We start from the raw sequence: 13,746 nt of genomic DNA on the forward strand, positions 1-13,746 counted from the left end.
CCATCTGCACTATTTGTGTTATTATGTTTTTTACATTACATATGTGCCCAGGACATACTTGAAAACGAGAGGTAACTCTCAATGTATTACTTCCTGGTAAAATAATTTATAAAAATAAATAAATATTTGGTGATACTCTGCGCTCCCCAAACTTTGCGACCAAGTACAGGGATAATGTCAGATTATCTAAAGCCAGCTGACCACTGAAGAAGTCCAAAAGCAGGACAGGACCCCATCTGATTATAATATATACCCAGCCGCTGGTTAGTTAATATTGCTGTCGTTGTTTTATTTGGGAATAAACACAGTGATCCTAAACTTGTTTTCAGGAGAGCAGAATTCTGATAGGTAGAAGGTAAAAAGGTCTTTGGCCTGCCACTTTTAGAAGGGTTTTCAAATATTTAGATTGTAAAAAATATATATATCCTTTAAAAAAAAAAAAAAACATATAAAAAAAGGTCAACAACAAAAAAATTAAAATAAGCAGAACCGCACAACTCATCGCAATGTTACCACTAGTCAGGAACGGGAAAGGAAGTCTCAGTGCAGTCCAGATTAATTGGTCAAGAAAATAGGTTCCGTTTGCCTATCGTCCTCGCACATGTTTTACACTGCTCACGTTTCATAGTAAAAACCTTGAGTAGGTTTCAAAGGCACATTGTCAGGAAGCGGTGCATTTTAACCCCTTCAGTGTCAGCAGGGCATGTAGTGTAAGTTGATGCTCTTTGTTCACACCTCATAAATACATTTCAACACTTGCTCACCCTCCAACCTCCCAGATTCCTCCATGTGGTTGCACCCTTGGACGAATTAACTATGTCACTGCTGCAGGGTTGAAAAAAACAACCCTACACCCTTTTCCTTGTGCGTTCACTCCTCTAGCATTTTTGTTGTCTCCAGGCTAGGGGATATGGCTGCTCCCTCCATGCCGGAGGTAATCAGAAATACGGTATGTATATATTCTCTAATATTGACATTACGTCACCATAAACAAGACGTCAGCAGCAGCCAGTGGAGCGAGCGACTGTCTTGGAGTACATGCTACAATGTACATAATATCCTGGAGATACATGGAGACAAGACAGGAGACTCGACCCCATGTTACATAGCAAACAAATATAATAAATACATAACTATCTTCAATAAGCCACACCGTTACAATTCAACACTGTGCCTGCATGTATCTATCGAAGGCTGCGCTTATAGTGCCTGGCGACGGCGACGGCGCTCCAAAACAAATCAATTGACTCGGTCGCAAACGCTTATAGTAAGTGCGACGGAGCGACTAAAAATTTGGAAGACGGGTAAATTTAATTTTTTAGAGACAGTCGCCACATGTGACTGTCTCTAAATCAGATTGCGCGGCCCGCCCCCTTTAGTGACTTCACTGGCGACAGTCGCTAAAAAACAAATTATAACTTTCGCTGGTGGCGACGGTGATGTCATCGGTCGCGTCGCCAGCACTATAAGCGCGGCCTATGTATGCATGTCTTTATTTGTAAAGCGCCATCCATGTACATAGCGCTTTACAGCAGTAATACACGAGACATAAGGGATATAATGAGAATAAGCGCTACAGACAAAAGAAACATTAGGAAAAAAAGAGTCCCTGTCCCAAAGAGCTTACAATCTAAGTCAATATAATTATTGATATACTAGATAAGGAGGATGTGCTTCTCCTGAAAACACACGTTTGTTGGTTCAATTCCAGCCTCTGACTCTTACAAGGAAGAAAGATGGAAAATAATCCTTTATTTAACCAAGTATTAAAGATTTTCTCTGATCAACGGGAAGACTGGATACTATCAGCATCAGAACCAAACAAATATCTTCATTGTTTAATAGGATTAAAGGCTTCTGTACTCCTTCCTTATGTTTCTGACCAGTTTGTTGTGAGCGGTTATATAACATAAGTCTAGGTACTATCCAAAATATTAACCTTCCCCACATTCAGTCATTTTGTGCTAGGGTGCATCTGATAATGTAAGCAAAGAAGGGTGGGTCGCTGTGTTGGTCCTTTCTTCCATGTAGTAACAAAGGAGGAGAGGGAGTAGGGGGTGTGATACCTTTATTGGACCAACACGTAGTCAATATGTTACAGGCTTTCCAACCTCTCAGGGTCCTTCATTGGGTCCTCCCCCTAACCGGGGAGGTTCGAAAGCTTGTAACATATCAGCTATTTGCTGGTCCAATAAGAGAGATCATACCCCATAATCCCTCTCCCTCCTTTGATGATATAATAATTAATACATCTCCCATACTGTACATTATTCAATACATGCGCTCCATATATATTTGATCTGTACCAAAATATTCCACATCGCAGTCCAATGGTAGATGTAATACTGTGGTTTAACAATATTAAATTAATACACTAATTTAATAATTCAACTGAATGATCTGATAATTAATTATATGATAACTATATACAAATATATATCTGGGGACAGTACAAGGAGCTTACAAAAGAACTATTGATCCCACGGGCAATACACCAGCAGCAAAGGAAAGGGTTCTTTACAGTAAGGGCAGTTACAATGTGGAATTCATTACACTTGGAGGCTGTGATGGCAGATACAATAGATTTATTAAAAAAAAAAGGTTGGACATCTTTTTAGAAAGGAAAGGTATACAGGGATATACCAAATAAGTAAACATGGGAAGAATGTTGATCCAGTGTGTAATCTGATTGCCAATTCTTGGAGTCAGGAAGGAATTTATTTTTCCCCTTATGAGATATCATTTCACTGGCGTTTTTTGTTTGCCTTCCTTTGGATCAATATACTGTAAGTACAGATATAGGATAAAGTATCTGTCGTCTAAATTTAGCATAGGTTGAAATTGATGGACGTACGTCTTTTTTCAACCTCATCTTCTATGTAACTATGTAATATCTGTTCTAATTCATTGTAAACACATTTGTGTTTAGCTACAAAAACAAATGCAAGCTGTTCAGGAGATGGATGGACCAGCAATGCTTTGCAGAAGGACACACACCTCACATTCCCATTCAATATGCCACGAAGACTCTTCCCTGAGCTAGAGAATATTTAGTCCCATTCATTTGTATGAGCTGATCTCTTCTCCAGCAGTGGGAAAGCAGAAAATTTAGACCTATTCTCTCACTATTACAGACAGGGGACACTGCGAAATATCCCAAATGGTATTATATTCCAAGTAGTTGTGCCGATTATTAGACACACATGAAAATTATTATTTCATGTTGCTTCACACGAGCTTTCAAGACCGCATGGGCCCATTCCTCATATGGATCCGAGCGAAGAAAGAACTTTGTGATCTCCATTGTTCATATGCAACATCTGCTGGGGATGCCTGTAACACATGGCACAGAGATACCCACATCAATGCAATGCCAGCGTCTCCAGAGCACAAAGAAGGGCTTCATGTCAGCCTCGCACACAAAATGTGCATCATCCACTGGGGAGCTCGTCCATACCACAGACAGCTTGTGCTCGGGTCTATTAGCCATCATTAACTCAAATAATTGCAACCTCCCCAGGAGATGGGAGACTCCCTCTCCCCCTACATTGGCCGAACATGTGAAAGCTCCTAATAGAGATCTGCGGGAGGAAAATGTTGAATACCTCGAAATTCGTTCACTCCGAGGGGGGCCAGAAAGTAGAGAAAAAGATAGCGCTCAGTATCAGGGGGGCTTCTCTAATACATAGGGAGTGTTGATGTAGGATTAATCTAGACTTAGAGGCACGTATACACAGATGGGGAGAGATGACAAGTATTGTCCTCCCAGATCCTACTCTCTCAGCCTCAGCCGTGCCATGGTTTAAAATCCATTTTCTAGCGCCCGTTCTGTTACTATATATATATATATATATATATATATATATATATATATATATATATATATATATATATATATATATATATATATATATATATATTGTGTAGTAGTTGGCAAGATCATCATAGGTGAACATTTATCCGTTCAATGCAAAGTGACCTTACTTGTATTCTCAAAGGGAAAAAAAAAATCAGATGTTTATTTGGTTATAGAACTATATATATATAGTTCTTCAATATTCAGTGATACCTTTTTTATTGGACTAACAATTTATGTCCAATAAAAAAAGGTATCACCGAATACTGAAGTACTAATTTATTCTGCACTATCGCAACTGGACTAACACAGCCATTTTCTGATATATATATATATATATATATATATATATATATATATATATATATATATATATATATATATGTGTAATTGTTGGTTGAATGCTAGCTACCTGCAGACTATGTGTCTCCGCTACCAAGAATTGCGTATATTTTTTAATTAACTTCTTCTGAGGAGTCTGTAACTCAGTTTCTCTAAACGTACTGCAGCCTGCAAGTGCCCTAATTGCAGAATCCTTCCCAAGTCAGATCAGGGTCTGTTTTTTGTCATCCCCCCATATGCCAGCTCCATGTCTGCCACAGACCAGAGCTCCAGTATGAAGCTGTCAACCTGCCAGTGATTAATTACACCCAAGCACAGGCTGCTAAACTCACACCAACACAGACAGAGCCCCACAGTTAGAAGGACAAACCCATGCTTTCTCCCCCTCTTCATGCTTTGTGCGCTGCTCACACACTGGGCTCTACTAAGCATAGAAATAAGAGGCTAGGCAGGGAATATTGCCAAACCTCCTTCCAAAACAACACAAACTGTGACATTCTGGCCACCTCGGGGTGATCTAGACAGGGGAGCGTAAACTTATGAAGCTGTGCCCCCCCTGTCTTCCCATCCCCGGCTCTCGCACCCCCCCCCCCCCGGCTCTCGCACACCCCCCCCCCCCCGGCTCTCGCACACCCCCCCCCATCACCTTGTATCCGCGTCAAATGACGCTGCGGGGTCATGTGACGTCACCCGCGGCATCATTTCATGCGTGTGACGTCACGTCACATGGCCCCCGCCGCATTACCATGGCGACGTGTCACACAGCCGGCTGAATCCCGGTAAGTTAAGTTGCAGAGGCCTCACGCGATCCCCCGGCATGTAATTAAATGCCTGTGGGAAGAGCGCGGGGCCTCTGCAATCGCCGTGCCCCCCCAGAAAAATCTCCCGCCCCCCTAATCTAGATAAAGAAAAGAACGGGTCCATGCACTTAGTGTCTTCTGTTAATTATAATGATGGTTATATTCACAGAACAGTGATGTCTTCTAATAAACACCCCCCTACTGTATCTGTAAGTTCTCCCTACTTACCACTTAGATTGTAAGCTCTTTGGGACAGGAACTCCTTTTCCTATTGTTACTTTTATGTCTCAAGCGTTTATTCCCATTATGTGTTATATTATTAGGTCACGTGTATTACTGCTGTGACGCGCTATGTACATGGATGGAGCTGTATAAATATAGATATACATACATACAAAAAGAGAGAAACAGTCACCCACACCAAGCTGTCCAGTCCACACAGAGGGTCATTTCCTATTCTTGCCATTTTGTTTAGAATAAAACGTATTTATAATAACAATTTTGTTTATTCATTGTTCTTGTTCAGCTGTTAGACTCTGGAGTTTGCATAGTAAATCTTAGGAAGACAGATATTTCTATCTATTTGTATGTAGAGATACTATGAAAATATTCAAACTTATTAAGAATAACCCCTGAAAGAAAAGGGGAAAGTTGAGGGGCGGAGGGGGGGCGACACTCCCATGGAAGGTCTTTGAGATATTCACGTTCCTCACTTTGTGGAATACATAACCAGATTAATTTGTGGAATACATAACCAGATTAATTTGTGGAATACATAACCCCATATTGACATGTATCACTTGACTAAGCTTGGTTGGAGGTGAGGAAAGGTTCCTATAGTGGGGATGCACTGAAACATGATACACACCCATTCTAAAAGGCAGACTGGTGGTATGGAATGGTCAATTTAAGGATTTTATTTTCATTACTTAATTAAGTTTAACTTTGAGGTGTGGTTTTTAGCACCTGGGTATCCGTTGTTTTTGTTTGCTTTATTTTCACTTTCCGAGGATGATCTTAAAAGAACAAGACTCATTTACACTTCCCACCCCTTAATCCATCCATCACCCTTGTGGCTCATTCCTCTCCTTCCCCTGCTTTGAGCTCTGATCTCAGTCCTAGGGACAAAGAATGAGGGGGAAGGGGGGCATGCAGGGAATTGAAAATTCTCAGTTCTGCTAAGAATTATAAACAAAAGGACAAGGAGATCTCACACACACACACACACACACACACACACACACACACACACACACACACACACACACACTTTCCCTAAATCCCTAATGGGATATGACATTGGCCACCTAAATAAAGACAGCTTTTATGAAGTATCCCCACTGACAAATCCAGTAACTCCACGTGAAAGGGCATCCTTCCGCCTGCATACAGTAAGTATATGCTCCGAAAACTGGACTTCTGCAGCATAGTGAGATGTTACGTGCGCCCGAAGGCAAGCAGCAAAAAAAAAAAAAAAAAAAAAAGAAGATCAAAACCGGTCCAACAAACAGCACAATAAAAAAGGCGAAAATAATTAAACACAAAAGGTTGAAAAAAATAACTATAGTTGCCTGGAAAGTGCCAGACTGGGAAACAAACAATAGAAACAAAACGTTTCAGCAAATAGTAATAATAATAATAATTATATAAATATATATATATATTATATATATATATATATATATATATAAAAAAGGGGAACATTTTGTCCCATGTTTAAGGTTTATAAATCACTAATAATGTATCATTCAATAGATCATGTATGTATTTATGTATGTAGCATTCCAACCATGCATTCTGCACTTTGCAGAACAGACATTATATGATCCAGGGAACTGAAAACATCAAACTCAACATGAGAACAGGAGTGGACAACTCCAGTCTTCCAAGGCCACCAACAGGTCAGGTTTTCAGGATATCCCTGCTTCAGCGCAGGTCCACTGATTGAGCTACTTGTGCTAAAGCTGGTTTATCCTGAAAACCTGATCTGTTGGTGGCCCCTTGAGGACTGGAGTTGCCCAGCCCTGCTCTAGAAGAAAATCATAGGCGGTTACAACCCAACACACTGGCATTCGAAGGCCATAAACAAACAAATAACATGCCTTATCACATACTCATAGAGCAGATAAGGATGCGCCTGCCTGGAGAAGCTTGCAAGCTAAAAGGGAAGAAATGTAAGCATTGGAAGGAGAAATCCTTTGCAAGAACCAAATGACTCCCAAATCAGGGGGGCGACTAAAGTGAAGATGAAAAAATGAAACATGCAGGGAGGCCCTCTTACCAAGAACTGGGGAGGTGGGAGGGTAGTTGCTTATTTGACCCTACAATGGGGCATACTGTGTTATTTTTGTGTTTATGGGATTAGTACAATAAAAGGCACTCAGAGCTCCACCAACTCTTATTGTTCAGTGACTCGCACTGTCGCTGTCCACTGTCCATTTAGTAAAGGCACTCTAGCCCTTATTACATACAGTATAGCCACACAAACACGCATACAAACAGAAGCACATGCATTCCACATACTGTCCTTTCTGTGCAAGTTATCCAGGCACATTCCCTTCTTACCGACATTTTTACGTTTCTCAAAACCACTAACAATAAACCAACTCTTTTGTCCAATAAAATCTAGAGAACCTGTTTAAGAAATATAATATATATATATATATATATATATATATATATATATATTATATTAGAGATATATATATATATATATATATATATATATATATATATTTTCTAAATTAACTTGCTTTCGGTTCTTTGGGAAACAATTCCAGTAATAAGGACATTTTTTCTTTCCAAGTCCATCTCATCCGCACGTCCCCTTTACAATAAATTCCTTCTTTATTATATAAGAACACATTCATTGGAACATCTTTTCACTGCTTCAACAAGTCACATTCTACAATGGGAATTCTTCCTAGAAGTGCATCCCTTTCATTAATACAACACCTTCTCACACAACTTGTTCCTTTCAGCAAAGCCATCCCCAATGTGCTTTCAAACCTCAATGTAAAAGGGTTTTACATTAACCCCTGCTCCCCTGAACCTGCTAAATCCTTGGAAGGCAAAGCGGTTTCACTGGCTGTCTTTATTTGTGCTGCCAAATCCCCTATAGAATTTCCCATTTTCCTTCCAAGAGATTTAGCCTCCTCCCTCAACACACTTTATTTCTAAAGCTTTACAGAGATCAGAAATAGTCCTAATCTGCATATTAATTGACATTCCATGGGGATGGGGGGGGAGGTGCCTCTTCTCAATCAAGCAGCTTTTGCAACCCCCATTAAAAGTTACAATGAGACTTGAAAGCAGCTCCTTGTACTGTACTATACGTGCTATGAATTTAGCATTTCACATAAACCCACAACTACACAGTGTAGGTCCCCAGATGCCAGCATACAATACAACATGTTAACTCGCCAACCTTAAAACAAATGCATACAGTATTGTGATGGGGAACATGACATCTAAGTGGACGAGCATATAGAAAGAGAATTTTAGCCATTGGTATATTGTGACGTTACACGGGTTGGTAACCCAACCCCTGAAATTCTTTGCAATTACAATGTTCCAACCTTCACAACAAGGTCTAACCCCAGAATTACACCTTGTTTAAAACTATTTATGTTTGACTTTTAAGGCACTTTTAACCCCTTTCCAGTCAGACATTAATTTACATGGGGTAAACATAAAATGTAGATATTGCTAATAAAGTTAAAGTTGAGCATCCTTCAGTGTACCATAACCCAGAGGCAGAACTGACCAGTGAAACACTCTGCTGTTGAACTCATTGCATCCCAGGCCTCTCAGGGAGAATATTAGTATACACTACACATGGATTTGTTACAACCCAAACAGTGATAAATGACGTTCTTTTCTCCCACTCACACCCATGTTGTGTAAAGCGCTGTCACTATTTTGCGCTAAAAAAAACAACATTTTGCTGACAGAGAACAAGGTGTTGCAGCTAAGGGGTTAATGCATCATTTTTTGCATCCCAACACTGGAACTTGTACCTAGAGATCTCTCTCCCCTGCCCCAAACGTACCACTAAAATGTAACCTCTTCACTGCCGCATGACGAGTGCAATGACTTATTAAAGGTTGTGTGGTGTATGGTGACTTTAACCCCTCAATGCTCTTGATAAAGCAACTACTGATTCTTGTGCTAGTGTGTTACAAACATCTAGTGAGACAAATCTTGGAGTGCCTTATTGTAGACAAAACACAAGTACCAGCAAGATGTTGGGGGGGGGGGGGGGGGGGCTGGAGATCTTGTGGCAAAGCAGTTAACCCTTCCAGTGCCAGAAGATTATGCAGCTCATCACTTCACTACTGTATCAAAATAAAAAGAAGTTCAGGGGCGGATCTTACAGGAATCTTCCTTCTTTCGTGAAACTCCTCACCGAGCTCCCAACTCCATAGCACAGGGATGGGCAACTCCAGTCCCCAAGGGCCAGCAACAGGTCAAGCTTTCAGTGTATCCCTGCTTCACCACAGGGGGTGCAGTCTTCGACTGAGCCACCGGTGCTGAAGCAGGGATACCCTGAAAGCCTGTCCTGTTGGTGGACCTTGAGGACTGCAGTTGCCCATCCCTGCCATACAAGAAAATGCAGCTCTCGAGGAGCTGGAGGGGAGTTAAACCGTTCGGTGCAAGAGAATCAGGGCTATAAGTACAAAGGGTTAACACAGCCTCTTCTCGCGGGGCCTCCTTACTCCCATTGTTCAGCGAGTACTTTGTAGCAATCCCAAGTACTCCCACCGCCCATAGGTATCTCACTTTAACCCACCGTGCGCCGGCCCGCCAGACAATGAGCACATTCATCCCCCGGCGGCCTCCCGGGGCACATGCCACAAGGTAGCGGCGCTGTGCACAGTGTGCGCCGCGCGTTATAGGAGATGCATTAACCCACTCCCAGCCAGCAGCGGCATGCAACACGCAGCTCAAACCCCCAGCAGTGAAAGGGTTATTATTGTGACGCTAAACACACGTAACCAGAGCAGGGCTCCAGCGCTATGTGTTAACCTCTTCTCTGCCAGCTCACCCGCACATAGCGCTGTGTGCCCCCCTCTCAGTCTTCTATTGCTGCCTCTCACTACTAACTCCCCCCCCTCTCTGCCTCCCCCCCCCCCCCCCCCCCCCCAGAGTTTTCTTGTTAGACAATCCCAGACCCCAGTACATCTTTAATACCCGGGGGATGATTCATCCCGTCCTGCAACCTCTCAGCTCCCCCAGCAAACACTTACCCTGTAACCTCTCAGCTCCCCCAGCAAACACTTTCCCTGCAACCTCTCAGCTCCCCCAGCAAACACTTTCCCTGCAACCTCTCAGCTCCCCCAGCAGACACTTTCCCTGCAACCTCTCAGCTCCCCCAGCAGACACTTTCCCTGCAACCTCTCAGCTCCCCCAGCAGACACTCAAACCTGCAGCTAATCCTCTGAGAAATGCCCTTCTAAGGTTATTTTTTTGCTGTCTACTGCATACCCTAAACCGGGCTGACGTGCCCCATGCCGGGGTTACGTGCCCCAAGCCGAAGTTGCATGCCCCATGCCGGGGTTACGTGCCCCAAGCCGAAGTTACATGCCCCATGCCGGGGTTTCATGCCCCACGGAGCAGGGAAGCTGGTGCTGTAGGATAGGATCTCGCTGGCATTACCTGGAAGGAGGTGGTTGTGGTGTAAAAGGATCCCCCTGTCCTGCAGCAGGCGTGTGCCTGGGAGGGCTAAAGTCACAGCAGCTCCCTCCCTGGGGACAGATTCCTTGCTCCAGCCAAGGTGAGGGAGAGTGGGGACAATGTGTCCCTCTCAGCAACCCAAAAATGTGCAGAAGAACCCCAGTGTGTCCCGGGCTGTAATCCTCAGCCTCATGCGGGGCCCAGGAACAAGTAGTGAGTGCGCTTGGAAAGAGGGGGGAAAAGTAGATCCCCCCATCCAGGGTGAAATGGTTTGAGGTCAGCACCAGTCCTGTGTTCTGTTCCTGGGAGATGCAGATATCAGCAGGGTCCCAAAGTTAGAATCCAAAAGTTTTAGTGCAGAAAGAGAACCCAGCAAAGTGTGTCAAAACATTCCAACCTAAAGCAGCAAAATAATAATATATATAATAATTATAATAATAATTGGGAGAAAAAAAAAGTTCCCCAAGTGAGCAGAGTTGAGGTGCAGGCAGTGCAGGTCCTGTGTGTGAGGGGCAATGGAAAGTGTATCTGATTTTCCCTCCCCCCTCACTCCCTACCCCAGGTCACTCCCTCCTGTCTGAAACCTGACCTGCTATTCCTCCCCTTAACCAATCCTGTCTTCTCTCCGTTGGCTTCCACAAGTAGACTTTTCTCTCCAACCCTCCCTTCCCCATTCCCTCCTTCTTTCTGTGTTGCAGAGTTTGGCATCCATCACTTCACAAAGGGGACGGTTTGTTTGTATTGGAATTACTATGCTATGTGTGCGCGCTCTCTCTCTCTCTCTCTTCTCACCTTTCCTCTTTCTCTTCTATCCCCCTACCTCCTTCTCCCCTTCCTCTTTCCCCTTTCTCTCCCCTTCATCTTTCCCCGTTCTTTCCCCTTCCTTCTTCTCTCCCCGTTCTTTCCCCTTCCTTCTTCTCTTTATTCTCTCTCTCCCCCTTCCTCTTTCTCTCCACTCTCCCCTTCCTCCTTCTGTCACTCTCTTTTTCTATTTCTTCTTCTCTCTTACTTTTTTACTTTCTTTACTCTCTTACCAGTGCTACAGAGTATCTGTAGATTCTGTACAGTCATGTGACTAGTGATGTCACTTCAGCTCACAAATAACTGGTGATGTCACTTTTGTACAGCTGCAGTAGCTATGATGTCAGCACTGTGTATCTAAACTGGAAGAGGGTTACTGCGGGCCAGCTTGGAAACAAAATGTTATACAATGCAGAATAATACACCCAGTAAATATGTTATAGTGTAGGATATTATATTTATATTTCTGAATCTAAAATAAAAGGTAGTTGAAATCTGCGCATATGACGTGTAAATAATAAAACACACTAAGGGAAGTATTACGGAGGAACCCCAAATAGTTGTAATTTAAGAAAAACAATTGCTACTAGAAATGATGCAACAAACTCTTATGCAATATAATTGTCTTTTTTTTGCCAGTTGGATCCATGCAGCACTAAATAAGAAGCACCATTGTTCACACAGAGCTTTGCACCTAGTTATGTTCAAATATCAGTGAGAAATTCTGTAATAACCAGCACTACTGTTCACTGCTTCCAGCTATGCATCTGTTTAAATCCTCTAGATCAGCGCTTCTCAACCTTTTGCATCATACATCCCATCAACCATTTTGTTTAAAAAAAAAAAAAAACTGGTCCCACCATGATAAAAACAAAACTCCACTTTTTTCAGAGTGAATTTTTATGTTGACACACCCCCATCCTCCCCCTTCTCCCCCATCCCTTTTCCCCCTCCTTTCCCCTCTCCCCCCTCCTTTTCCTTCTCCCCCATCCTCTCCCCCCTCTCCTCTCCCCCCTTTTTCCTCCTTTCCCCCCTCACCTCTCCCCCTGCTCCACCCACCCTTCCCCCTCTCCCTCCACTTCTCTTTGTACCCCCTCTTCCAACACACAGGCATAAACACACACCAGCAATCTTACCTTGGGGTGCTGCTTCAGTCCCGTGCCGGTCCAGGGACTCCGTAGCTCCCTCCTTTGGTCGGACAGGAGGGAGAGAATGGCAGTGACCGCCGGACTGCTACGGCATGGGGAGCCGCCGGCCGCCGCCGGGAACGGCCCACAGCACCGGCCCACCAATTTGCCCCTGGTCCCACCTTGATGACCTTTGCGTCCCACCAGTGGAACGCATCACACTGGTTGAGAAACACTGCTCTATACCAGCGGAGTGCAAACTGGGGGGCGCGAGAATTTCTAGGGGGGGCACGGTGGTTACATAGGCCCCGCGCTCTTCCCCACGGCATTTAAATTAACTTCCGGGGGAGGCGTGAAGCCTCTGTAGCTCCCTTACCTGTTCTCTGCCGGGTCTTCAGCGACGCGTCGCCATGGCAACGTGCGTCAAATGACGTGGCGGGGTCATTTGATGCCAAGTCCTTGGAGTGGGGGGGCGCGAACGCTGCGGCTGCCGGGCAGGGGGGTGCAGCTCAGGAAGTTTGCGCACCCCTGCTCTGGACGGTAAGTTTGCATGGAATGATGGTCGTGCGCGCACTCAAACAAACAGGTGATAGCGGGGTACTTACCCGCCCGTGCGCTGGTTCTAGGGAGCTCCTGATGTCCCAAATAGATCCAGTGAAGAAGAAGAACCCGGCACACGGTCTTAATCATTAATGAAAAGGGGGTTTATTGTGCCAAGAAATAGACCCCCTTTTCCTTAATGATTAAGACCCTGTGCCGGGTTGTTCTTCACTGGATGGTAAGTTCCCATGAGCAGGGCCCTCGGCACTTATTGTATCGGTCTGGGGTTATTTGTTCTTATTGGATATGTCATTCTGTTTCAGCCAAAGTAATATAACAGTAAGAACGAACACGTTACCACATTATACATGAAAGAGCAGATAACATGAGCAGAGAAAGGGGAAATCAAAAAAGAGATTTAGGCATTTCCTCTTCACAGATATCCTATTTAGTTAGAACTTTCTATGCCAGGGCTGGGGAACACCAGGCCTTAAGGGCCACTAACAGGTCAGGTTTTCAGGATATACCTGTTTCAGCACCGGTGGCTCAATCAGTAGCTCAGTCAAAGACTGAGCACCCGTGCTGAAGCATACCCTTTCTCTAT

General features: G+C 43.7%; 1 protein-coding gene across 11 annotated transcripts in view; it reads right to left on the reverse strand.

Moving 5' to 3' along the window:
* Positions 1-11,201, reverse strand: part of FGFR2 (fibroblast growth factor receptor 2) — a 79,219-nt gene extending 68,018 nt beyond the window's left edge. For 10 of the 11 annotated variants that reach the window (XM_075612072.1, XM_075612070.1, XM_075612071.1 and 7 more), the window contains exon 1: positions 10,657-11,201. The gene's annotated coding sequence lies outside the window, so the exon portion shown is untranslated. The remainder of the gene's footprint in view (positions 1-10,656) is intronic. The other variant, XM_075612066.1, reaches the window with a different exon arrangement.
* Between the last annotated feature and the right edge of the window lie 2,545 nt (positions 11,202-13,746).

The sequence above is a fragment of the Ascaphus truei genome, chromosome 8 (genome assembly GCF_040206685.1).
Source record: "Ascaphus truei isolate aAscTru1 chromosome 8, aAscTru1.hap1, whole genome shotgun sequence".
NCBI lineage: Eukaryota > Metazoa > Chordata > Amphibia > Anura > Ascaphidae > Ascaphus > Ascaphus truei.